Source organism: Aptenodytes patagonicus, chromosome 1 (assembly GCF_965638725.1).
Source record: "Aptenodytes patagonicus chromosome 1, bAptPat1.pri.cur, whole genome shotgun sequence".
Lineage (NCBI taxonomy): Eukaryota > Metazoa > Chordata > Aves > Sphenisciformes > Spheniscidae > Aptenodytes > Aptenodytes patagonicus.
The window spans coordinates 93,463,363-93,488,997 of NC_134949.1; the positions used below are offsets into that span (position 1 = coordinate 93,463,363).

The 25,635-nt window shown below is 42.4% G+C and overlaps 1 protein-coding gene across 2 annotated transcripts in view; it reads left to right on the plus strand.

Moving 5' to 3' along the window:
* The window catches only part of LOC143165500 (uncharacterized), a 477,160-nt gene that overhangs the window by 316,432 nt on the left and 135,093 nt on the right, over positions 1 to 25,635 (plus strand). For both annotated transcript variants that reach the window (XR_012996266.1, XR_012996264.1), the window contains one exon: positions 22,610 to 22,710. The gene's annotated coding sequence lies outside the window, so the exon portion shown is untranslated. The remainder of the gene's footprint in view (positions 1 to 22,609; positions 22,711 to 25,635) is intronic.

Consider the following 25,635-nt stretch of genomic DNA (forward strand, 5'->3'; position numbering starts at 1 on the left):
ACTGCTATTTGCCGCGCGTTGTGCCAAATCATGCAATAGATTTTTTGCAAAGCTAGGGACTGTACTGAAATCACCAAACTCATGTCACTTGTGAACTGCAGTATGATAAAATATTAGCTTTAAGTAGAATACAGTTGCAGTCTTGTGAGACAAGAACGAAGGCGTTGGAACTCCGGCCCATAAATATAAAAAATTCAGGGGACGTATGGGAGAAGCGAAGTTCATGTACCTTGTTTTTTTAAAGTACATATACAAAAATATTATTATAGATAGGCATCATAAAATGCATAAAATGTTCATATTCTGCATAAATAAATATACACATATATACATGCAGATATATACACACACCTATCCGTATACTGTGACCTCCTCCTTCTTCCCCTTGCCTTGAACTTCCTCCCTGAATGTGTCCTAATGGCGGAGCGATAAGATCTAAAGAAATTTAGCACTGCGTGAAACCTTGGAATAGTGACATCTGTTGAATTTGGACAGTTTTGTTCGTCTACTGGGAAATCGCATGAACTTCCCAATATTTTTTTTTAAGTTTGCGTTGCCCTCCTCCTCCCAGCCCTCCCTCCCCCCCATAAGGGAGGGTAGCTTCAGGAGACATGGCTGCTTTCTTGCTTTCTGGTGTGGTGTAAAGTTTTCCGTCGAGAGACAATAATGTACATTCCTCTGGCAGGACGGGATGGATTTTTTTGTTTCTCTTGCTGTTGTTTATTTATAAGACATTTCCTCTTGCTTAGTGGAAGTTTGATCGTAAGAGGCTCCAGTGATTTTCCTTCCCACCTCTCCCCTCCCTAATTTCTCTGCCTCGGCGCTCGCTCTGGAACAGAGCGAACTCAAAAAGCCCATCGGCGCAGGGCGCGCTTCACGGCCAAGCCCTGCCACTCTCCAGAGACTGTGAGGTGATTCTCCTTCGTCACCGCTTGGACCAGGAACCACAGCCCTGGTGAGTGGTGAGCTCCCAGAATTTGATGTGTCAAGGCTTCTATTCTCGGGGCTGCCGTGGCGAAGCAGGAAATAAAGGTTTTTTTGTTGTGTTTTGCCCCCCCTTTTTTTTTTTTTTGCCTTTTTTGGCCTTTTTTTTTTTAAATATAAAAACAAAATCAGCAAGGAGCGCAGAGGAACATGGAGCTCGGAGCAGAGGCAGCCGAGCTGAGGGCAGGGAGCTCCGCGTCGCCCGGGCAGGGGGGCTGCGCCCGGCCTGGCGTCCCCGCCGCCACCAGCGGGGGTCAGGCTCGGCAGCCGCGCCCGGGCTGCCGGCGCGGGGGGGAGCAAGAGGGCTGGGTGAGCCGGGGCGGGGGGGGGCATGGGAGAAGGGGGGGGAAATGTTAATCCTTCGCCTGGAGTTTCTGTCTGGCAAGTTTTCATGCCTCTGTGTTCTGAGCATTTACATTATGCTCTGAATACCTGATTGCCCAGCCAAGCAGAAAAGAAACTCTACAGTGGATGCATAGTAAAAGAAAATGCTTCTGTGGAAGCCACCTCTGGGAATAGGAAGAACTAGTTGGTTTATAGGCTGCTGGTCCATTTGAGGGGGAGGGAAGGGTTGGATTTTTAATTTTTTTTTTTTTATTTTTTTAACTCTCTCACTTCCGTTCTGTTCTCTTTGTGTCTGTGTGGGGAACTGGCAATCAGAAAAAAAATGTGCTTTGGAGAACGTCATATACAAAATCTTGGATGCTAAAGAATTAGGTGTCTCAGCCAACATCAAGGTACTTAAGCAGAGTTATTTCCAGCTGTTGGATAGGGAAGCCGAGGCATAGAAAGCTGCAGCGATTTGCTCAAGGCCGCGTGGGAAAGCCAGTGAAAGAAAAAGGAGTAGGATGTGCATCTCTGGTTCCAGGCCCAGATTGCTCAGGGTCTCCTTTTGTCCTCTCCTGCCCTGCTGAATGTATCACTTCTGTTAATCTTTTACTGCTGTAGTACTAAAGAAGGCCAGGGCAGTGCGTGGGCTGTTCCATTCATCCTTCATCATCTCCCATATTATCTGACTTGAAATGAATCATTTCTTGACTAACATTTTCTACTCTTAACAAAGCACGCATATAAGAAACACAGGGTAGCAGTCAAAATATTTCTATTTTGAGGTATTATCCAGTTCTTTGAAACACGTCCCTGGCAAAAGAACAAGCTGTTTAATGGCACCAATGTATCTCACATGGGATATTAACGAGAAGGCATTCTTCTCACCCTTGTCTTGCTTTTGAGTTGGATGCGTTCAGCAGGTATATCAACAAGCATGTCTCTCTGACCCCCAGGGAGACAGCCCCTCTCCAAATGCTGCTGGTCACCTGTGACATACAGAGAAATCCAGTCACCTTTTCCCTGGTTTCATGCCCAGTATAAGTCACGAGGACAGTATGTAAAAGCTGGCTTTGAATGATCTTTCACTGGAGTTATCAGAGGCTTTGACATTGACTTCAGAACTGAGCTCAATATTAAATCACATCCAACCCAAATTAAAGTACTTGCTATTTCTTATAACCAGTGAGTAAAGTCATGCAAGGCTTGGTGGTTTTACTGCTTGGCAGTTTTTACAAATATTTTCCTTGGTTGCGATCCATGTGGGGTTCTCAGTCCCTCCCCCTGCTTCAGTTTCAGCCTGAAGTTTGACTAAGCCTGAAAACTTCAAGTGGAAGATAGACAAAACCTCCGAGTTTCATCTGGTTTTGCGTTAGAACCATAAAAAACTGTGAACTCCTCTTTTTTTCATATACAAAACCGTAAGTTGACCGTAGACGTTTTTCAGCACTGAGCAGCGAGGGTTAGCTCTTTCTCTTAGTACCCTGGTGCTGTGGAACCTCTCTCTGAACCTAAACTAAATCACCAGCTCTTAACAAAACCCACAATTAAGTTGGCTGATCCCCTCAGTAAAGAGTCTTACATACACATAGAAATAACCTTTACATACATCAAAGCCCCAGTCCCAGCTTTTGACTAAATTGATGTTAAGATCCTGACTTGGCTGTTGCATCACCTTTCTGCAGTGTACTCAAAGCAGCTGACAGATCAGAACATCCCAAACTTTCAGGCAGTTCACATCACAGATGGAAACATAATGGATTTTTTTCTTTTCTCTAAATGGGCTATACTGAACGCCCACACACACTTTTGGGTCTGATCTTTGAAGCTTATCTCTGATTTACTTTCTCCCTCCAGGCAGTGTAAGTCTGAAAGACGTAAGTACTTCTGAAATTGAAAGTTCTCAAAGCACAGTGCTAAATGTCTGAAACTTCAAACTTCTGCCCGTATAACACTTGTTCTCTGTATATGCTGAAGTCAAGGGCTGTCACTCTGGCAACTTTCACCAAGAAGGCAAAACAATGTTTAATCTCTTCTTTAAGAGTCTCTGTGTTGCTCTAAACCTCTTGATGTTTAAATTATTTAATTAATGTATTTATTCTGCAAGTCTCTGCGGTAGCAAGGGAACTTGTCTTTGCTGGTATTTATGTACAGCAATGTGGAGAGTCTTTCTTATTATGGTATAAGCTGCTTATTGAATGTAGTCCATGGTTATAATGTCTATGGTCTAAAATCATTAGGGTGAAATCAGCAATTTCAAATCATATTTTAACGGTCTGTTTAAACACTCTGGGATGGTAAGATGATAAACTGTCTCATTGGTAGTAGCTTCTTTGTCTACTGTGTAATAGTTTACCATAGTTGCTTTAAAAAATGGAAATGAATACATATGGTCGTTCTTTTATAGATTCACTGGTTGCTTCTAGCAGTAGCCATTTTAGTTACATCATCCCTTCCAACCGGTAATCTTGAAGTGCTTTACACGTACTGCTGAATTCAACCTCCCTGTTCTACCCATAGATAAAGTGGGAAGGGTATCATCTCTTGCCTGACACAAGCAAAGAGAAAATGGTAGTCTTTCGCTCATGTTCAAACCACCAGTTTATACTTTTGGGGAAGAGAATATATCTTTACGTAGTAGAATCAAACCCACTGTTTTCTGCACAACAATTTTGTTTGATGTGATATTCTTCTTGTTCTGTGACTGTTAACTGCATCAGACAAGAACAAAGCACAGAAAAGGATGTAATGATAAAGACACACAGATTCAGAGGTACTGGGTCACTTCAGAAGTACAAGAACTTAAGCTATATCCAGACACAATTTTTGCACTTTGTAAAAGTACATAAAGGCATCTGCCTCATTTTGAGTACATTGCCCATTTCAAGGGTATACTATTTTTTTTTTCTTATTTTATATTCTAAGCCTATCTTTTCCAGAAGTTGAACAATAGCTTGTTTTCCAGGGTCACAACATTGAAACAGCGCTAATTTCCGTTCCTGTAAATTAGAAAAGAAAGTAAAACTTGATTTTGAATTAAGTCATATGACAGGGAAAGTTATGAAAGTAAAAGGGATCTAAAAGTTACTGAGGTAAAGCGGCCACTAACCGCAGATCGCTAATTATCAGCTGCCAAGTGGTGGTGTGACATGGAACATTTGACCAATTAACTCACATCCTCAGCTAAAGGATGAAGAAATAGCAAGGTGCATGAATGGTAAAATGAAGGTTTTTCCTCCTGTCCTGGGCTGGGAAGGGGGATGGATGAATGATGTAGTGAGAATGGAGAGAAATGGAACAGGCTTTAGGAGACCTGAATCCGTATCCCAGATCCATCGCTGTGTGATCTGTACCTCTATCTATGTCTTACTTGCCCACCTGTAAAATAGAAATATTTTTTCCTGCCCTCACAGGGCTACCGTAAAGGCAAATTTGATCAGATTTAGCCAAGCTCAGGCATGCTTAAAAAAAACCCCTGTAAATACAGTGCCTATATCCCCCCGTCGCTGCCTTGTTTGTTTTTTCCTCTGTGCATGCTTCGAGTTCCTGGAACCGAGGCGAGTTCCAGAGCTAGCATGGGTCTGTGCTGCTGGCAAAACAAAGCAGGTGCAAATTACGGTGGAAATGAAATAGCTGGTGCTTTGAGGCGGTGGAGTGCCCAGTTCACCTCAGGGTATATGTCTGTGTTCACAAAACATGGCTATCACGCACACCCTGATTCATTAGATGTGTTATCCGGCAAACGAGCCTAATCATATTTTAGCAGGAACATTCTTATGATAAACTCTGCTTTAGTGAAACTCCGTGTATAGTGCAATTTCTCCCGGCCGCGTATATTACACAGTGAAGAAAAGCTACCCCGCTGCGTATCAGAAGGCTGTAATTTCATTTAGGGGTTCTATTGACATCGTAAACTGCGAGAGCAGAGCTCAAGTGGCTATTTAAGTCACAGGAACTTCAGACTGAAATTACTGCCTGGCAGTAACCGGCCCTCCCCCCACGGGCCCCCATGTACGTACTTCATGTTTTCATCCCTCTGCCTATAAATAATAAATCTCTTTGGTGGCTTCGGAAGAGAGCGGTTCCAAAACACCGGCATTATCCGCCACCTTTGCCGTCGGCAGCGCCTTCCCGAGAGGCAGGGGAAGGAGCAGGAGCCCCAGGCCGAGGTGGGACCATGCCCAGAGATAGCCGGTGCTCTGGGGCCGCCGCTCCGCTCCGGCTCGGGAGGTGTCCGCCGGCTGTGAGCAGCGAAAGGCAAATACGCCTGTGCTCGCTAGTGGGGCTGTTTGTTGCCATCATAGCTGACATACCTGACCTTTCCCACTCATAAGCTGTAGATATCCATCCTGGCGCATGTGAAGATAAATGCACCATGCCACCTGCGATCCACGAGGCTACAGCACATCTCCTATTTACGCCGCGCCTTGCTGAAATCGCTCCCTGCAGCCCCAGGACTGCCCCGCTGCTGGGAGAGCGGGAGGGTGGACGGGTGTGGGGAGAGGGCTCAGCGCTGCCACCGGTCCGTGTCCAGGAGAGCGGAGCCGAACTTCCCCGCAGTGGGACCTTCCGCTCCTGAGCGAAGAAAAATTCCCCCTTTTTTATTTTAACATTTAAGTAATGCGCAGAGGGCAGTCGCATTGACAGAAGTTCATATATTCCATCCATATGGGCTTGTTTCAAGAAAAGAGCGAAGTCAGGGAGCATTTGCTTTTTATCAGGAAAGCGAGGTTAACCATTCATTAGAGCTTGTCAGGAAACCTCAAATTTAAGCCAGGCACAGGAAGAGACTTTCAGTAGGACAACGGACAAGAATCATTAGTTTTGCATGCTGTAGATACACAGTGCAGGCATTTTAATTTGACTATCTGAAAACCAAAGCATCTCAAGTTCACGTAAATGTTAATCTTTGTTTCCTTTATCCTCATTTTTTTCCAGATAGTGGGAAAGAAGTATTTTTTTGTACTCAGTGTTTCTGAGACCTTGGCGTGCAAGACAGGTGTTAAATTACCAGTGGGAACAGAATTAATATTTATTTATTTTCTCTGAACCAATTTGTCCATTCTTACATTTCATTTAACAGAATGATGGTTCACCATGTTAAATTATAAAAAGCACTCAGTTATATTATTAGTATTTCCATTCTTTATAAAGGAAACTTTATTTTGCTTTTGGAGCTAGCTTTTTCCTGGAAAATCCATTAAATCGTTGCCTCTCCCTCTTAAATGCCACCGTCCTGTGATTCCTGAGACTGTGATACGGCTTAAATGAAACAGCAGCTTTGAAACTAAATAAGCAAGGTTTATATAGTTATTAGACATGGCAGTCTGCAGTAACAGGGCAGACTCTTCTGGTCTGAAGGTAAGCTGTTCACGCTTGCATTTCATCTGACTTTGAGCAATAAACTACACTTCTCAGTCTGGATAGGCAGTTATCCTAGAGAATACGTGTTCAATATTCGCCAGGAATCTGTGAGAGCAGCTTACACACATGCACACAGCGTAAATGGGAGAAGTGAATTCTGAACTCTGTGTTGCTGACGGGGGGGACTGGGGATGCAGGTGTCAGCAGCATCTCTGCTCTGTCTCTGTCTCTCAGTCCTAAAAAGCTCTAGCCAGGTCCTTTTGTGCCATTCCTTACCCGCTTCCCTCCCTCCACTTTATGGACTTCTGAACCTTGTTATGACTGAAGTTGCTATGCTGGCTGTGTGCATACTGCAAGTGAGAAAAAAAAAAGAAGTCCACAAACTGTGGATAACAGCAGATCCCACAATACAGTGAAATCAAAATAGGATGTTGTATGCCAAGGCACAGAGTTCTCATGGTCCTTATCTCTGTATGGAATAACTGGAAGTGGTTACAGTTTCCTTCATTTAGTATAACTGAATGTATCGAGGGCTGAGTATCTTCAGTGAGATATTGACTGCCTGATGGCATGCATCCTAATTTCAGGGCGTGATGTCCTGGCAGGAAGATAGGGTAGCCTTTTGTCCCACTGAATCTTGAGTGCCTGAAATCTAAAGCTATGTTACTGTATTGGTGTCTGTCCAACAAAGATGTGTGTTCTACTTGTACCATGTGGAAAAATGAATAAAATATCTAAAGTTAAAAAACAATTCATAAACACCATATGCACATACATACTGCATGCACAACTTCTCTTTGAAAATATTACAATGGGACACCCTTCCAGATTCTGGTTGTAAAAGACTGTAACTTAATTTCTTCTACAGGTTTTTAGTCAAAAAATACTGCCACAGAGTCTGTTTTCATTCAAATCGGCAAAAGTAGAGTAGAATAGAGTGTGTTCTTTAAAATGAAGTATCAATCTGTCTGTCTAACATACAGTGCTTCTAAAGCCACCGACCTCTTAACTTGTAGGTGCCAAAAACTAATTCACGCTTGGGGATACTGAGGCAGAAATTGGTGAGGTGACTAATCTAACACCATGCCCTGATGGAGTCTGTCTGACTCTGAGCCCCCTGCCATAGGTGCTTTGATTAGCTTGCCAGAAGAGCTGGTGTAGCCTGTATGTGGATGTGGGAGTGGAGTCATGTTGTGGGGATGAAGCTTGCTGCTTGGGAACCAGAGCTTCTTAGAGCAATGATACCCGGCCTTAGGTGAGAAAAGGAGCTGTTCCCAGCTGTGGAGCACTAAACTTTTTCTGTATATTCTGGGGGAGGCATCATTGTTTCTGCTGAATGCCTGGCTCACCAGAAAACACAAGGAGAGGCTTGAGTGCTCTTTTGGTCTCGTCTCCTGTTTGCTACAGCAGTACCATCGTTTGTTTTGCTGGCGTAGTGCTGCAGTGTCTTTGTAAAACTGGAGAGAAGCTGTGGCACTGGGTTAGAAATGGGATGGGTGACATTGCTGCAGCAGGGAAAGAACAGAGAATATCTGACGCGCTCTTTCTTCCCAACTCTGAGATCTGCATCTGGGTTTAATATTAGATAGGGTCACTGAGGATAATTGTGGTTGGCAATTTTTACTTTTTAATGACTTAAAATGACCTGTGATGTATTAGGCTCAGCAGTGTCACTCCGTAGCGTTGTGAGACTTCCTGCCTCCGCTAGAATGAGGGGTGCCGACGGTACCGCTTCATCCATATTGCTGCTTTCAGCATGCGGTACCCTGCCATGTAGGGAACGCTACAGCTGTTTTTACTTTGGAAATATTAGTAATCTGTCTGATATTATATCAATGGGACTTGCTGCTCCATAAAATTGACTGCTCTGTAGAGCAAAGACACAAGTACAAGGGCAAGCTGAGTCATTGGCTGTATTTGGATGTGTTTTCGCATACTTTTGTGGGGAGAAGATGTATACTTGACAGGAGGAAGGCTAATTCTTCTCTGTCAGTCAGTGGAAGGCAGAAGGTTTAGTGAGAAGAGATCAGATGGGCTTGAATGAATTTTGTAATTCTGAACGTATCTAGGAAATAGAGCTGAATGATGTATAGAGAACTCCTCTGTCAGTGTGGAAAATTAGAGATTTGAACAAGATGAGTTTAATACTGAAATGAAACGAGAAGAAGTTTATGATTAATAGGGTCTGGCAGAGACAGCATACTTATATAATTTTGGAGACTTAGGAAATGATCCTTGGGTAGATGTGGGTCTGAGGGTTTAGGGGAGAGGGGTGGCCCCACAGGGAACCCCAGCTGGCTTGTCTCTTTTCAGTGAAAGACCCAAAAGTTTTATGCAGCAAGAGTAAAATGGAGGAGTTAAATCTTCAATTTCAGAAATTCAGAGCACCTTTTAAAATATTTTACAAGGTCGAAAAGATAAATTAGGAATAAAGTATTTGTTGAGCTGAAACAGGCTGTCGGTTCATCTCATCTTTAGTCCTGCTTCTGAAGCAACTCCTAGCAGTTGTTTCAGGGAAAGACGTTTTCCTTCTGGATACTGCATCTACCCAGCTGAGCAATACTGGACATAGAGGCCAGGTTTTCTGATGCCTGCGACGATCAACTGCATCCTGAAACATCAGTTTGTTAGATTAACTCATAAATGGCAAAATATGCAGATAGAGGTAATTTCCCTCGTCTTACATGGCTACAGATGAAGCTCATAATCATTACAATTACTCATTGGCCTGTGCGGAAAACATGAAGAAAATTATTTTGTAGAAACTAACAGAAAAGGGTAAGATTCACAGCTCACTTGTTATCTTTATTCTAGGCAAATAATTAGGTGTTTTATTATATTCTAAGGAACTTTAGAAACTTGGGTTGTATTCCCCCCTCAGGATGTGCTGAGGTTCTATATATTTTGCCTTGCGCACTCCTATTTTGAAATTTTCCTTCAAAGCAAGAATTATTTCTCCTTTGAACACCTTTAAATTTTTTCCCTGTATAAGAGAAAATCCATGTTTCCATACCGATGTTTTCTGACTTACAATTATCCATGTAAAGTCAGCAAACACAGAATAGTTACTTCTAATGCAGAATTTTTAATAAGCAAGTTTTATTAGAAATGGGGAAAGTGCAACTCTGGTCTTTGCCTGCCTCTCTCCAGAGTCCTATCCTAGTGCACTTTCCTTTAGGTGGCACTCCCACATTAACTTGTGTATGACCCAAGCAGCTGTTTGTGATCTGTCATCTGTGTCTTGAAATATGATGGAGAGACTTAGAAATTATATTAATTGTAGTGTCCACATCCTCTCTTCGTTAAAAGTTGAAAATTGCTGTTCAAATATTTCATAATCAAAAATTAATCCCAGTCTACCTGTTCCAAATCATATATTACGCCCTCTGGGAATGAATCCCAAATCCCTGTTACAATTTGGATGCTCTCTCCTCTGGGTATTGATTACAAATTCTGGTTATTGTTCACATACTTTGTCATAGGGGGAATTAATCTCAAGTTCCTGTCTACTGTTCTGGGACTGAAAGCTATCTATAATTAAGATTTTTCTATTAAATGGATATTGACGAGGAGCTTTTCCGTCTACATTTTTGGGGTTATCTTCTGGCAAGGAAACTCTGTCTCAGCTCATGGAGAGATTCTTCATGCTGAGTATTCTGACCACCAATTGTTAGGCCACTCTGAGTACAGGCGTTTTGCAGGAGCCGGGGGCATAGCTGGGGTGTTCTTTAATGTTGATGTTGGGTAAGAAGATGCGAATGTTTTCACAAGGACTCAGCAAAGTGGAGCAAATAGGACAGCTGAATAAAACCAGCAGCATTGCATCAGAAATGTAGAAAAAGATGCGAGCGTGCAGTTTAGCAATCGTGAAGCACCCTACAGTTGCAAACCAGTTGCCACACGAAATCATAGCAATCTTAGTTATGTGGAAGGGAGGAATAATCTGTCCTCCTTTACGACGGTGGGTCAAATAAGAATGAAAATACTGTGGTGAGAGGTAGCAGTATAAAAACACCAGAGAGACCGTCTATTTTTGATGTTTGAATCTGTGTTCTGTCTGATTAGTTTCAGCAACTTTGACTACAAAAACAACTGCTATTTTTTCCATGTAGATACCGTCATTTTCCGTATAATGATGCCAAGCACAGGGAATAAAAGTCTTCAGTTCCATAGCTGTGTCTATTCCTGTTTCTTCATGGGAGGAAAATCGGATCAGAACAGCCCTGAATTTCGGAGAAGCTAGAATCCGGACTTAGGTTTTTGTGTTTCAGACCCACCGCTGCTGCTAATAGACATGGTGTTTCCACTGGCAACAGTTGGCTCACGCATTCTTTCACACTTCAGAAGAGATCCCCGTTTCCTTTTTTTTTTCTCCTCTTCTTTAGCAGTGGGCAGCCCTGCAACCTTTTTGATCATACCGACTTTGTACGTTACATGACTGAACTCAGCTATGCCAAACATCCTTTTAGAAAGTTTGACATTTGTGCCATTTGAAAAAAGAGAGGGAGAGAGAAGGAGAGAGGAGGAAGAATGAATCCTGGCAGCTTTTTGATTAAGAGTGCAGTAAGTCAGCAGAAGAGGTGGGACTTTTAATGAGCAGGGGGGTGTGCAAGCTGGTTGTGATCTGTGATGTATGCACACACACACGGAGGAAAGGAAAGAAAAAGATGGAAGTTAGACAACAGTAATCAGAAATGGCTACAAGAAATTAATTAATTGATGGAAAGTATACGGTTAAAATCAAAGAGACAAAGGAGATGCCTTTGATACTGTCCTAAACCAGGTGAAGGAGGTTGAACTCAGGAACTTCCAAGGTCCCTTTCAGACCTAATAATTTTAATTCTGTAACACCTTTGTTGCTATTCATTCCCTTGCAATTACTATTTTGTGTGTATATTCTAGTCTAGTCTATTTTATTCTGTTCTATTCTGTGATAAATTTTGCGTCACCATTAATACTTCCAGTTCTTCCAAATTTTTGCCCACTCGTTATCCTGGTCTTGGAGATGGTGCAGAATTCATGGAACTGAAATGGCTGTTGTAACGTTGGCATGCAAAGAGAACAGGGCAAGACTTAGCTATTCCAGTATTCGCAAAAGACGACAGGGAGAGAAGGCTATTGCATGACTTTGGACAACTCATAAGACTTTGTTGTGTCTTCTAACTCAGTCCCTTCATTTAGTTAAAATGCCAAAGGCTCATTGAAAAAAGTGTCCTAGCCCTGCAGTGAGTTAGAAGATTGCCCAGCTTGCTCCCTTCCCAACATGCTCACTTAGAGTTTTGCTACGTTTCAGAAATTTTAGCTTCCTTTTTCTATTCCTCCAGAAAAGAGACATTCTCCCAAGAAAGTTTTGCTTCTGGCTGCTGTGTGAGGCTGTCTTGGAGGAGATGGTGTTTGCATTGCCCGGGGATATATGCCACGCTCCTGAGGAGAGATGGTGTCAGGTGGGCTCTGCGATGAGCCTGCCGTGCCCTAGCATGTACTCAGGACATGAAGTGACCGAAAGAGGCATCGTCGTGTTGGTATTGCAGAGAGTGGGGTCATCAGCCCTTGTGAGGGACAACTTCATAGCTTGGACACATGGGCTTCTCTGTGTGCTTCAGGGATCATCCCACCCGGTGCTCCACTTCAGTCTTTAGACTGAAGCCGATCTCTACTGAGGTACAAGAGGCGGCTTTTGTAGAAGGGGAATACTGAGGATTTTTTACATCTTCCTTCAATACAACCAGTGCTGGCCTTTGCCGAAGGTGTGCTCCTGGACTGAATGAATCGCTGGGTTAGTGTTTTGTGATAGCTCCTCGGTTACTATTTTTTAAAAAGAGAGAGAGAGGAAGAAAGGAGAAAGGAAAAGGAGCATGTGAGGAGAAATAGCAGGCCAGGCGGTGCAGTAATGTTAGACAGGCTCTTTAAAAATCCTAAAGAAAAAATAGTGAGTGTTTTAAAGTAAGTTTGCAATGATGTGTAAAATAGTTCCCTGTGTGAAAATCTATATTGATTTTTTTCTTTGTTTGTATAGAGATTGTTCTCAGAATAGAAAGGCTTTGACATTTTGCCTTCTCATGTACTTAATCAGTCATTTGTGTCATCCACTCTTGCACGCACGTGTACTCTGTCTTCTCTCTGGCTGTCGGCAGAGGATGGCTACTTGCTACTTCATCCGGATCATTTGTAGAGCTACAGGTAATGGTGCTGGAGACCCTGCTGCAACTCTGGCAGACATGGGATGTGTGGTGGCAGGGAAGACATGCTTTGGGTGGTGACAAGAGTGGATAACACAAATTGCTGACTGTCATAGTCCATGATACAGTTGATTGCCACATGTGCCAACCTACAGAAGTGTGCTGGCTTTCGAAAACGAAAGACTTCTATGTCGTCAGGAGCTGGAGCTTAGCGTCAGAGTGCTTGCACTTGTTTCCAGTTGTTTCCAGTCAGAAAGGTAGCTTCGTTTTTTGAAAAACAATTTTTTTTTTGCTTTGGCAAAGGTAGTCACAAATAACCTGACTGACAAGATGATGTGAAGACAAGCTCCTCTTGAACATGGCTCATGCTAGTCCCTGTTCTTACAGTGAGATTTAATAGCTTCTGTGGTCAGCAAAGCCTCCTGTGTCCAGAGTCACAGAGAACTTAGGAGAACAGTTTTTATTGAAGAACGTTGACTTTTCTGCAGTGAAAATGTCAGTGGAGAACCACAGGGTTTTGCTATGCCACCGGCAGGGTCTTGATGTTGGCTTTTCGTACGGCACTCCCTTTGCTCTCAGCTTCTCCAGGTTTTCCTGCAGCAGGCCTGGCCGTCGTGGTGACGGCAGCCTCCTTTTCTCTGTCAGCATTGTCAAACAGCTTTGCGTTTGAGGGGGAAGGAGGCAGCCGGCCAGGAGCTGGGCGTGTTGGTGTTCACCCCGCTCAGTGTCATTGCACTGAAGAGAAATCCTGTGGGACAGCCCGGGGACAGAGGGGGCAGCTGAGCCTTGTGGGAGTCAGTGCCTGTGCCTCTGGGAACAAGGGAGCAAATGGCTCATGGAGCCCTGCTTCCAAGTGGCTGTGTGCAAAGGGGCTCACTGAAGCCGTATTTTTAACACAGTTGGATATAAATGGCCCATTTTTACCTCTGCATACATCATCTACATCATCCCTTCACTTCCTTCCTCTTTAAGTGATGCCTTATGCATAGATTTGTCATTTATGCTCCAACTGCATTTTGCATTATTACATTTTAATGATATTTGAAGTTCTTTCATACATATTTGAGTTCACTGATATAAATGAAAAAAGAGAAATAATCAGCATACTTGGTTTATCTGATGGCATAAAAATGTTATATCATAACTTTGGCAATTTCTTGGATAAGATCAAGCACAACATCAAATACTAAGAGAGGGTCCAAGTACAGCTGTCTATCTGAATGGCTCTAAAGTTAGGGTCGTTCAAAGTCAACATCTGAACTTTGCAGTTTGGCCCCATTTCTACCTCAAATAGAACCCATTTAACCAATTCTACCCCTTAAGCTTTGTAACTCGTGAGTTTGGTTAAAATGTAACTGAGATATGAGTGGCCCTTGACCCTCATTGTTTTTCGTAAAAATGAACATCGCACATATTGGCTTTGTTTGAGGATGCTCTGCATGATCTAGAGGGTCTAACCTCCTCCACCCCCTCTCTCCTGCCGACTTACGTTCTGTTATAATCTGTTAGGAATCTTGAGGCTTGAGGGCAGAATTTTGTGTAGGGATAAAAGATGCTTTCATGTTGGTGCTGTGGGATATATTTTTTTTTAATTCTTTCTCTCATTCTCCGTTTCATGAAAATTCATTAATCTGTGACATTTAAAGACTCTGTCTGAGAGGTGTCTGGAGCAGCGGCCGGCTGCATACATCAATAGTTTCTCAGAGTCTGGCACTCTGTCAATATTTGGGGGCCTCAGTAACAGCACTTAAATGCACTGCCTGCCAGCCGTCACGCTCTTAGCATGTCTGTAAGAGTCTGAATGAGCGGATATTAGCACGTCAAGTCCTTTCACAACTGGCAACGCTTGAGAGACAAACTGCTTGGTAGGTATCTCTCCTCTTCCCTCCCCTCCTGTTTTCTGGCATGTCTTCTTTGTTTATCTGATATGATTTATGTATTTACACACAAATATGCATCCTGCAAGGAGGCATCATAAATCCTGAGGCTAGAGGTGGTATTATGGCATAATCTATATAACAATGGAAATGGGCTGAAGCTGGATTTGGACCCAGAACCGGATTAAGTTTGGGTTGACTCCTGGGCCAGTTGAGTCAGGAACAGAGTTTTGTTTGGATTTCACGGTGCCAAAATCTTTAGAGTTTAGTTCCAAATAATGAGAATCTTGGACAAAAAATTTACAGGAAGTGCTACTGTGGCAATATTTCAACCAGCTCCAAACCAGAAGTGGAAAGCAAGCCATTTCAAGACTTGGGTTGTGTTCAAATCAAAACTGTTAGAGCAGGTTCAGAATCCAGACCTTCTGTTCCTTTTTTAATCCTATCCCACTGCATAAATTGGATTCACAGCTGAATATTACTCTAGATTACCCATGAAACCTCCCTTTTCAGTGGAAAAAAATCAGGGAAGCAAAATACAACTTTTCTTCTTTCCCCTGGTGGAACAGGAAGTACAGTAACAGAAATTCGGATTCACAGACATTTATTGCTCTCCTCCCCCGGCTTTTCTTTGGTTGAAACGTTACGGCCAGAGAGCAGTCAGTGTCTTTTATCATGCAGTCATGTTTATTTTCTCTTTACCTGTTGTGTTTCACCTCTAGCTTATTATGTTGCTGGATCTATGGCTCTGAAAGCAGGTTGTCTAGAGAAGTGAATGGCCACAGTGTCTGAAAGTTTAGATTGGCTTTTTAGAACTGAATTGTAAGCAGAAAGCAGACCATGAAACTCTGAATGTTTCCATTTCTAAGTCTCCTTAGAATATTCTTTTTTTGATCCTATTTCATTCCATATATACCAAAAGGAGATGAAGGGATGGGTGCAGAGTGAGCCCTCCATTAGGAACATTTTCCTGACCAAATTTTGGAAACAAATTCTTAGAAGAATAAATCTGAACTCAGAAGCTCTCTGAAACCACTTCCTTATCGTTCCTACTTCACAAGTCCAGTAACACCAGCCAGTGCCCTTCAGCTGTGACCTCCAGCACATCCTTCAGTGCTAGTCTGAATCAACAACTTCTTTTCCAATAACATCCAGAAACTTTTTTTTCAATAAACTTCCAACCTTCTCCTGGTAACACCTGCCAAAATTTGGCGTGATAACAAAATAGACAAAATTATTCTGCTAGAGCTACCTTGCAAGAGTAAGTTGGCACCAAAAATAGCTAACTACCCCTTCTCAATCATTTCTTCACTCTTTTTAGCACTCTCTTATCTGCTGCCTTTATCTTGATTTTTCCCTTTCTCCAACTACAGCTGCATCTGATCTCCATTTTCCTGTTTGCGTCCCCAGAGCACCTGCAGTTATACAGTATTTTGTCACCTGTTGGAAAAAAAGGAAAACCCTGTGGAAGTTTACAAATGTCTCTGCAGAGGCAGTGAGTAACAAGGGATGCATTTATCCCTGCTTCAGGCCAAACAGCAAAGGGAAAATAAACAGGCTGAAGGCTTCTGTGAATATCGGAGATGTGTCTGGCTAGATGGCAGCAATGGCCAATAAGTACAGACAATTGACAGAGAGGAGGATTTATTTTTAATTATAGTAATTGCTCCTTTAGCATGGCGTGGGGGCACTCATATGCGGAGGGGAATGGCCGACTGCAAACGATGCCCGTGGCAGCTACCGGTGTGGTCTGTAGGCCTCTGGCAGTCCCCCTAGCAGGAGGCTGGGGGCTAGGCGCAGCCAGGGGGGCTGTGAAATGGCAGTGGTGTCTCCTAGAGCTGAGCAGCAGCCCCAAGGATGGAGGAAAATAGTGTGGGGTTAAAGCTACGGTGGGACGCCAGGATACCTGAGGCACCCAGGATCAGGCCCGTACATTAGGAATAATCACCCCGTATACTCTACGGTTGCTCTTTCTCAGCCTCTGCTTTGTGCTGCCTTTTATGGTCTCAGCAAAGTAACACACGAGCTTACGGTAACCCACGCACCTTTTGTACCCAGGGAGTACATCTCAAGACATAATGGGGCACATTTGCAGCTCTGTCCCCAGTGTTTTAAAAACGTGACTGACTTTATTGTCAGTGACAGCCATGTGTGCTCTGAGAAACCTCCCCACCCCCAGCCCCGAGTGCTGCACGTTGAAGTTGAAGAGTTCGTAATGTTGCATTCGTTTCTATTTCTGTGTTGTTTATTTTCTAACGAGCTCTAAAGTCGTCTTTTGATTAAGCAAGTTGGCCTTGCAAGATGCAAGGGGTCTCCAAAACAGAGGCAGGCAGACCTCTTCCCTTCAGCCTCCCAAGCTGTTTCCACCTCTTTGCAGACATTGAACTCGCATTTCCCATTCCTACCGGTGACAATTTTGCGGCTAAAGCCCTGCACAGAGAATTTGGGGGTTGCCCGTGAGACTTTCCGCTAAGTAGCTCTTTCAATCCAGCTACCTTTCCTTCCCTGGAGGGATGAGAGGATTTGTCCCCAAATAACGGGGGTACAAAAGTGCTGAGGGGATCTTGGGTTTCAGGCTTCATTCAGTACATGTCCCTGTTGGTTCCTGGTAGCTGTAAACGAGATGCTTGCTTTGAGCGCTGAAATTGATGAAGCAGGAGAAATCTAGACTTGTTGTCCGTTCATATTTTACCTCTATTAATAAGTAATTAATTAAAAAAGAAGCCAATGTTCCCATGATGGGCCGCTAAATATATGCAAGTGAAACTATTGGCATAAAAAAGCAGTTATTTATATCATAGTAAATCATACAGGCCCCAGCTGGGATGAGCAATCTATTGTGTTAGGCACTGTACAGACATGCCATAGGAGGTGCATCTAACCCCGACGAGCTTAGAGATGGCAGAGACAAAGTGTGGACAGAGAGCCAACCATAAAGGAATGAAATAATAACTCACCTTGGATGCAAAGACGGGGCTGAACCAAGAAGAGAATGCAAATCCCCTGCCTCCCTGCTCTTCTTTCATTAAGGCGAGAGCTGGTTGACTCACAGTTCAGCCCTTAGTTTGAGATCTGGGTAAAACTGTTGATTTGAATGTTTTAATTGCTGAAAACTGCTTGCCTCAGATAGAGGTTAGCCAAAACTATGGAAAAAAATAAACTTGAGAAAAAAATTAAAAGAAAAGTTTTGGAAAGCCAAAAGGTTTTGTTTCGATATTTCTGAACAAGGTTTCTGTTTTTGTTTTGAAACAAAGTCTATTATAATTGAAACGTATCAAACACAAACAGGAAACTAGCCCATTTTGTTAAACACCTAGGTGGGTTTTGTTTTTTTTTTCCTTTCCGTGTTCACAGTTTGGTCAGCTAGCCAAATAAATCAGTTATTTGCACAACTGTAATTCTAATTAGAATGTTGGGCTCTGGGGACTTGGGCTATATATTTCAATACAGTACATATTTATAATACCGAGTACCCTGCCTGGTACTCCATATATAATAATAGCAAGCAGTCCAGTGTGCTGGGGAGATGAGGGCACTGGGGAGGACCCAGTGCCTTTTAGCTCTTAACATTTTTATTTTCAGTTGTAGTAGTATTTTGGAGGGTATTGCTTACAAGATAAATTTGCATTTATTTGAGCAACTCACAAATGGGATTCACTGCAAAGCTATCATTAAAGGGAAATAAAGCAGAAGAAGGAACAAAAGGTACATTCTCAGCAAAGTATGACATGTAGACACTTTCAGAGATCCTTGTCGCCACAGGAAAGATGCCATCTTCTCACTCTACCACCACCCCCCAAAATCCTGAAAAACAAGCAAATAAGCACAGGGGCTGTTTGTAAAGTTTCTCTGTATGTTACTCTTCCTCTTCTAATTTTAACCAATATTATTTAGTGTTTTCTCTGTTTATGTATGTCCGTGAGAAAGAAAAAGGTGATGTTATTCAACCTTATAACCTTGCTAGAGAAGGACTTACACGACAAGGTGAGATGTTTTCTGCTCAGCGTGGTCAGTCTGATATCTATTCTGCTTCTTTCTTGCAGAAGAGCCCCATAGCCTGAGCTCTGATACCCAGAGCACTCTTCCACTCGCTCTGCAGTGCTGCAGCCTGCGATTTGGCAGTCACGGTGATCCCTCCAGGTGATGTTCTCTGCAGTGTGCAGGGCCGATGCAGTTTTCGGCTCTGCCCCAGTCCCAGTTGAAAGGCTCGGGTGTATGTCCCATATGATCTCTCTGTAATGAAATGGGCTTCTTCCTATGAGCCCAACTGGCTTGGTGAGTTAGTCGTGGAGAAGGATGCCTGTAGGATTGCTAGGCCTTGACTGCTAAGTCCTTGAAGATTAGGACCAGGCTTTCTAGTGGAGAACTCTTCAGCATTCACTTCCCTTGACTGAAGAATCGTAACTGTAGAAAGCATTATGCCAGTCTTGATCCGGTAGTCTAGCTGCAGAATGACAGTCAAACAGGGAGCCATGGATAAAATGTAGGAAATGAGACTTGACCAAGCCCTCTCTGACTCCCCATAGGTACCTTTGATGAGGTTAGCTTTGTGCACATTTTTGGAAATTTCTTTTGACATCTGGGAAGGCCATGTATCACTTTGTCCTTACCTCCAGAAGTCTGGGGCATGGCTGGACAAAGTGAGGGTCTGCTCCAAGCTGTCAGGTTTCTTTCTCCCTTCCAAAACCTCACAGCTACCCCCTTTAATACTATCTGATGGTAAGTGCCATGGGATTCAAGATAAGTGGAAATGTGGTAGGAAAAAAGGGCAAATAAGATGGGTGGGACTGGAGACTTGACTCGGGGAGCTGAGGGTAGGCTGTTCTATGTAGGAGAATGGCAAACATTTTTACTGAGTACATATGCACGTAGGGAGTAGGGAGCTGCCTTCGTTAGTCTTCATTTGTTCAGGATTTTTGCTGTTACAGTTTGGCAGTCCTAGTACTCAACACTAATGCTGAGAATACTCCCATGATATTACTTGGTGCCTCTGAGACTTGCAGCCAACAAGAGAGGTGCAGGAGCACAGGTCCTCCTGCTGTTGCCGCCAGTGCCCTGGTGTCGAAAATTTTGGAGAAGTTAAATTTTTACTGCTGGTGGTTGCTGTTTTCTTTGTGCGCTGACTGCTACTGTACCAAGCAAAGGTTTGTCTAGACCAGAGCTCAGGGTTACTTATTATCCTCATAATCCATTTCCTTTTGCCAACAGCGGTGGCTTATGTGGATAAGTCAGAAGGGAATGCTCACATCACGGGTAGCCTCTTTTCTATGATCTTCATTAAGCTTTGGACCATTAGCTCAAGATGCGTGATTATTTTGTTTGTTCGAACAGCAAGACAAGCAGAGTCTCCTCTGAGTGTTTCTTTCAAGCAAAACAGCATGACTGAAAACTGGGAGCTTGCCAGAAAATGTTACGTGAAATAGTAGTGGCAGGTTCATCTTAGTGTGGGCGGAGAGAGAGCTGTACCCTCTATTTTACTACTTCAAACGTGCAGTGTCCATATGCCATAGTTGAGCTGGTTTATGGATGGAGTATGAAGGCTACTACTTGATCTACTTCGTGCAAACACTGTGTGAGTGCTGTAGATATATAGTCTTATGGATATGAGTATCAGCTGTTGTTGCAGTCCAAACACACAGCATCAATATTCAGTATGCTATAGACAGTCCCGTTTTTCTCCTTTATATTTAGTGTTAGTACACAGAGCCAAATACTAAAAGGGGGGCGGGGGTCACATGATTAAATTAATACCATTAATTATTTAGAAACAATCAAAGGAAATACAAGACATCTGGCTTTAAGCCCAAACAACTCATGGCACTGCTGTTGCCTTGTAACCTCATCAGCTCTTAGTCCAGTCATCTCTCTTCTTTCATTATGAACACAGGAGATGCCCCCCCCCATCCCCCCCCCCGCTTCTTTCCTGCCTTATTTCTGGCAGCTTGGAACACAGATCACAAGACTGGACCATAGAGTTGTCTGATTTTGTGTGTATAAACTCTGATTAGTTCTACGATGAAAAGGCATCCCCCCCACATCCCCATGGTATACAATAGTGTTTGATTAGCAGTGTGTTGCAGCCATAGGTTGTGTTTTTCTCTTCATCTCAGTACTGGGAACTAGCTGCTGTAGGAGGGAAAAATACTGTTGTTACTGCAGTGCTGAAAGTCATTACACACGCGTGTTACAGTAGGCTGCATACAACATACAGTGAGAGACAGTCCCTGCCCTGAAGAGTGGACGGTATACATAGGCAGAAAGGCTGGAGGGGAAATGGCATCGTGGAGGATGAAAGCAGTTTGCCCGTGACTGTGCAAGAGGACTGTGGCAGACCCAGTCCGCTGACCTTGGCATTCCCCTTCCCCTGGCTGAGGCCAGTGGTCCTATTCTTTGTAGCCGTGGCCAGGCGTTCTCCATTGGAATGATTTTTCGGTGGAAACTCTTTTTCTTGAAATAAAATTTTTCCTTGGGAATAACTGTTTTACCCAAGAAAAGTCAAAACAAATATTTCCCAACTGCTGGTTCTGGAAGGCTCTTTACTCTTTTTATTCTCCTTTTTCTAGCTAGTTGATGGGAAATTTCCGTTTTGGTTTTCTCGGAGGTGAATTTTTGTGGAAACACCTTCTCATAGGCAAAAAAGACCCACTTGGCTGGTTTTTTTATTCCAACTCAGGAACAGAATATTTTGGGGCCCCTTTCCCTCCAAGTGATTATATCTTCATGATAGGGTAGTTCCATTTTCTGTTCAGCTCAGTCTTTATCAGTATAGATGATTTATTACAATCTAATCATGCAGTTCTCATCTTCTGTAGGTAAATTAGTACATAAAACTTCCTGGAACGATTTTACAGTTACTGGGGCAAAACAAAGTTTCTCGCTGATCATTAGGATTCCACTTTTCTGTGTACTGGTGAATGTGGACCCATTTTGATTACTAGCAGATGTGTTGAAGTCATTCTCATTACGTCTACGTCTGTGGAGAGGCACTGACTTTCATTTTCTTACTTTAATCCGAAAAGCGTAGTTTCACTGGCTGTTCTGTTACTGGTTGCTGAGAGTTGCTTTGAAGAACTCTTATTTTCTGAAAAGGCATTGAGACTTCTGTCACCATAAGGATCTCTAGACAGTCTTTACCTACTCTTGACTACTATTTTGAAGATGCACATTCCCAATTATCTGTGAAAAAGTATCGAAATATGCTTCCTTGGTTCTGAAAAGCTTACTTTAGACTCCTGCTCTCTATTACTTGTAGTATTCCATAGCTTACACTTGTCCTCAGAGAATGATGGCATCAGTTGAACATATTGGGTGTGATTTTTCAAAGTATGCAGTTATCCACATTTGGTTCCCACTGCATTCGACGTGTGTTAACACTACCTTCAACAAAGGCAGAGTTAGGCCCATGCAGAAGGCTTTAAAAACCAAAAAACGAAACCCACCTTTTGCACCCTGGGCTGTTTGCAGGCAAGAACATATGTTGTAAGTGCTTCTGCTGCTCTGCAGGGTGTTTGTTGAAGGGGCTTAGGCTGCTCTCTGAGTAATGGTGTACTTCATTTTGATGCCACGATAGGTTTGTTTCTTGAATGTTGGCCCTTTAAGTTTATCATATGTTTTCAAAGTATTGTATCCCTTGGAACTAAATTTAAACAAAAATTCTCAGTATCCAATAAACTAAAAAAACCTCTTAGATTAAGCTGTTCCAAGGTTTTGTTTGTTTCCTTACACTAAAGCCAGTAATTTTTATTTTGTTGTCCTCAGATGTAGTCATTATGTAGTTTGTTGTTTATATAAAACTCACATTTTTCTTTTCCTTTTTCTTCTCTCCCTTTACTTTGCCTTTTCCTAATGTCTACATCGCCGTGTTGATGGCAAGAGCAGCAGTGGTTGGCAGTTTTCCTCAACTTTGCAAGAGAGAGAGAGATTTGCTTGGAATGAAACCTTGCTCTATGTACAGCCTGCTTGAGATGCAGCATTGAAAGGTATCATCTCATTTTCTGTCTTGAAACCAAAGATGAAAACCACAAACAGGTAGTAATCTCGGTGCCAAACCACCTGTTGATTTACAGCCGAAAAGCCTTTGGCAATATGTTTTTCACTGTATCCAGCTGGAGTGGTTGCATGGCTGATACCCACAGTATCTGTCTGTACCTGCGAGTTTGGTAAAGAGGCTAATTAATTTGAGAAGATTTGGATTGAAATTGAGGTAAAGTTAGCAGGGCAAAGAGTTTTCTGACCTTAGTCTTGCTTTTTGCCTAGAGGAGCATACATGACTCATATAGCTTGGTTTAGCATTGAAAATACCAATCCTGAAGTCACACGCTGTGCATTATAGAGCAAAATGAGATTTGTTGAAACAGCTGTGTGTGGAGAGTCCAGATCTGCAATAGCATAATATCCTGGTGGTCAGAGTTGAGGTGGATGGATGAAACTGTGAAGACAAAAGTTGTGAAATACCCTGCTAGTAGCATCACTACTTCCATCTTTTGAGAGTATTACAATTCAGAAAATAATTTGAAATCAAGTTAAAATGCTATCCTTGGACTGCTACACATATGCTCCCTGTGACATGTGCATCACAGAAACAGCCACTGTGTGCTAATATGGCATTAAAATTTTGGACTCCACCCACAAAAATTAATAACATTCTTGAAATAAGAGTGATGTAGGATGCTGACACATTTAAGTCCATATGTTCTTGGACATGTGTCCTCCAGTGCATGAGAGAACTAGAATTCCCAGATACTCTTATTTTTCTTATTTCCTGTAAAGCCGTGCTGGGAAAGTAGGGGAATGTAAGTGATGGCAGGCTGGCAGGCTTTGGCCTGTGGATAGCTGTACAGTAGAGCCATGTTTTATATTTTTACATGCTCTTATCTGTTCTGTTCTGTTAGTGGTACTAATGGACTTCCATGGATTTGCATAAGCGTAATTTGGAACAGATTTGGGCCACGCTATTTATATTTGTGCAGATTGCTTCATATTTGTGAAACAATTATTTCCTGTGGATCTGTAGCGTTGTCCAGTGTTGTGCAATGCTTTCATATGTATATATGACTGGTTAAAACACGAAATGTGTTTTGAAACAACATGACAAGGAACAGTAAAAGCTGCACAGTAACTGAGCTACCCTTGGCTGTCCATATAATGTCCAATTAACGTGGTTACTGCACTCTGAAGCCTTTCCAAGGCTGAATAAGACATGCTGTGGCCTGGTAAAAGACACAATTTTTTCCCGAGTTTTCTAAAGATTTCTGTTACAGATGCTACAATGACATGAGGACACTGTAATCTGTATCTTTAGTAGCAGTAACAATGAAGGGTGTGAAGTATATCCCCAAAACCTGAAGGTGTGAATTCTAACCCATAAGTGAGCTGTGTGTGAGAATTCTATACAGTAAAACCTAATTCCGTGCTGAAGAGGAACACTGTGAACTCCCAGCATAAAATAAAAGATGTTCTGTTCGCTACTGCACTATCTTGAGCCAAACTTGGGATCTAGAAGCCAAGCAAGGTTCTTTCATCACCAGTCCTATAAAGTAATCTGTAAGTCAGATCGTCTCCCCTCAGGCTATATTTTGACAATGTAGTAAATGAAGCTTTGGGAACTTTCTACCAGATCGAGAACTCTGTCACCTCAAAACGCAAAGCACGGCTCCATTATAAATTGATTCTTCTGATGCAGTTTTTAAAATATATTTTGATGTGTTGACTTTTACCAGCAAGCTCCATGCTTTATCTGATATCTTTTATTCCCCGCTGCTAACATTAACACATATAAGGGCTGGCAGAAATGTGATCTCATGCCCTCACATGATCCAGATGAAATTTGTACTGTGGAATTATCCATTAGTGCAGTCTGTTAATGTCATTAATGATCAAGCACCATCAATTCAGTTACTCCCCTGCATTTTGTTGTCTTCCTATTCTGCCCTTATTACTCAAGTCTACACTGGAAGGTGGCACAGGCATCAGGAAGAGCAAATTCTGAATGGGATCAGAAAATGTGTTGGATTTTGTACGTGTGTATCAACACTTCCAATTCAGTGAGCTGTGTTGAGAAGAGTGAAAAAAGCTAAGTCTTGTTTCTTGCACAAAATGAAGCCAGAGTGGTACAGGAAAAGTACACGGGCAAATTCCTTTTTGCCTAAACTCTAGAGAAGCTAATGAACAGGCAAAGCTTCAGAGTTTTGATTTGAAGATGAGTTTGGCCAGTATTAAAATTTGTCTAAAATTCTTACTGTTTTCCTCCGCCCTCCTCCCCTTTGCTTTTCTGTGTTGTATGATGAATGTATCATGCCCAGATTTTGCAATTGTAGCTTTGTGCTTTAAAGCCACATTGACACAATGAATGTCTTTACTAAATTATATTTCAGAATTCTTCCAGGGAGTTTGTAGTTTGGAAAGACAGAGCTGCTTGCAAAATTTTCAATTTCAGAAATGTTGTTTTCTTGAATCTGTATGATTTCCTTGGTCTTGGTGGGCCAAGATGATTCTCAGTCTGATGATCTTGGTCTCCTGGAAAGAAGAATAGAGGAAGAGAAGGGAATAACTTTACAGTGAGACTGTTGCTACTGCTATGTTTAAAACCTATTGTTTGCTGGAGTTTTGAGAAGTTTTCGATTTGTTTTCTTTCTCTCTCTGACCTAATTAATTTTACGGGATATCCCCAGGGACATAATTTATATGACAAATGAATTACATTAAAAGTTGCTGTCATGGTATGAGCCCCCTTGTTTATGGTAAATTTAATATGTTTCTGTATTCTTTTCCTCTATAAATAGTGATCTACTAGTGGTAGTTTGTTTTCTTTATTCTTCAGAATTTTTTTCAGAAAATTCTGGGTGCATGGTGACTTATTGTCAGTATTAAAAATACTGAAAAACATAAATTAAAAAGGAGAAACA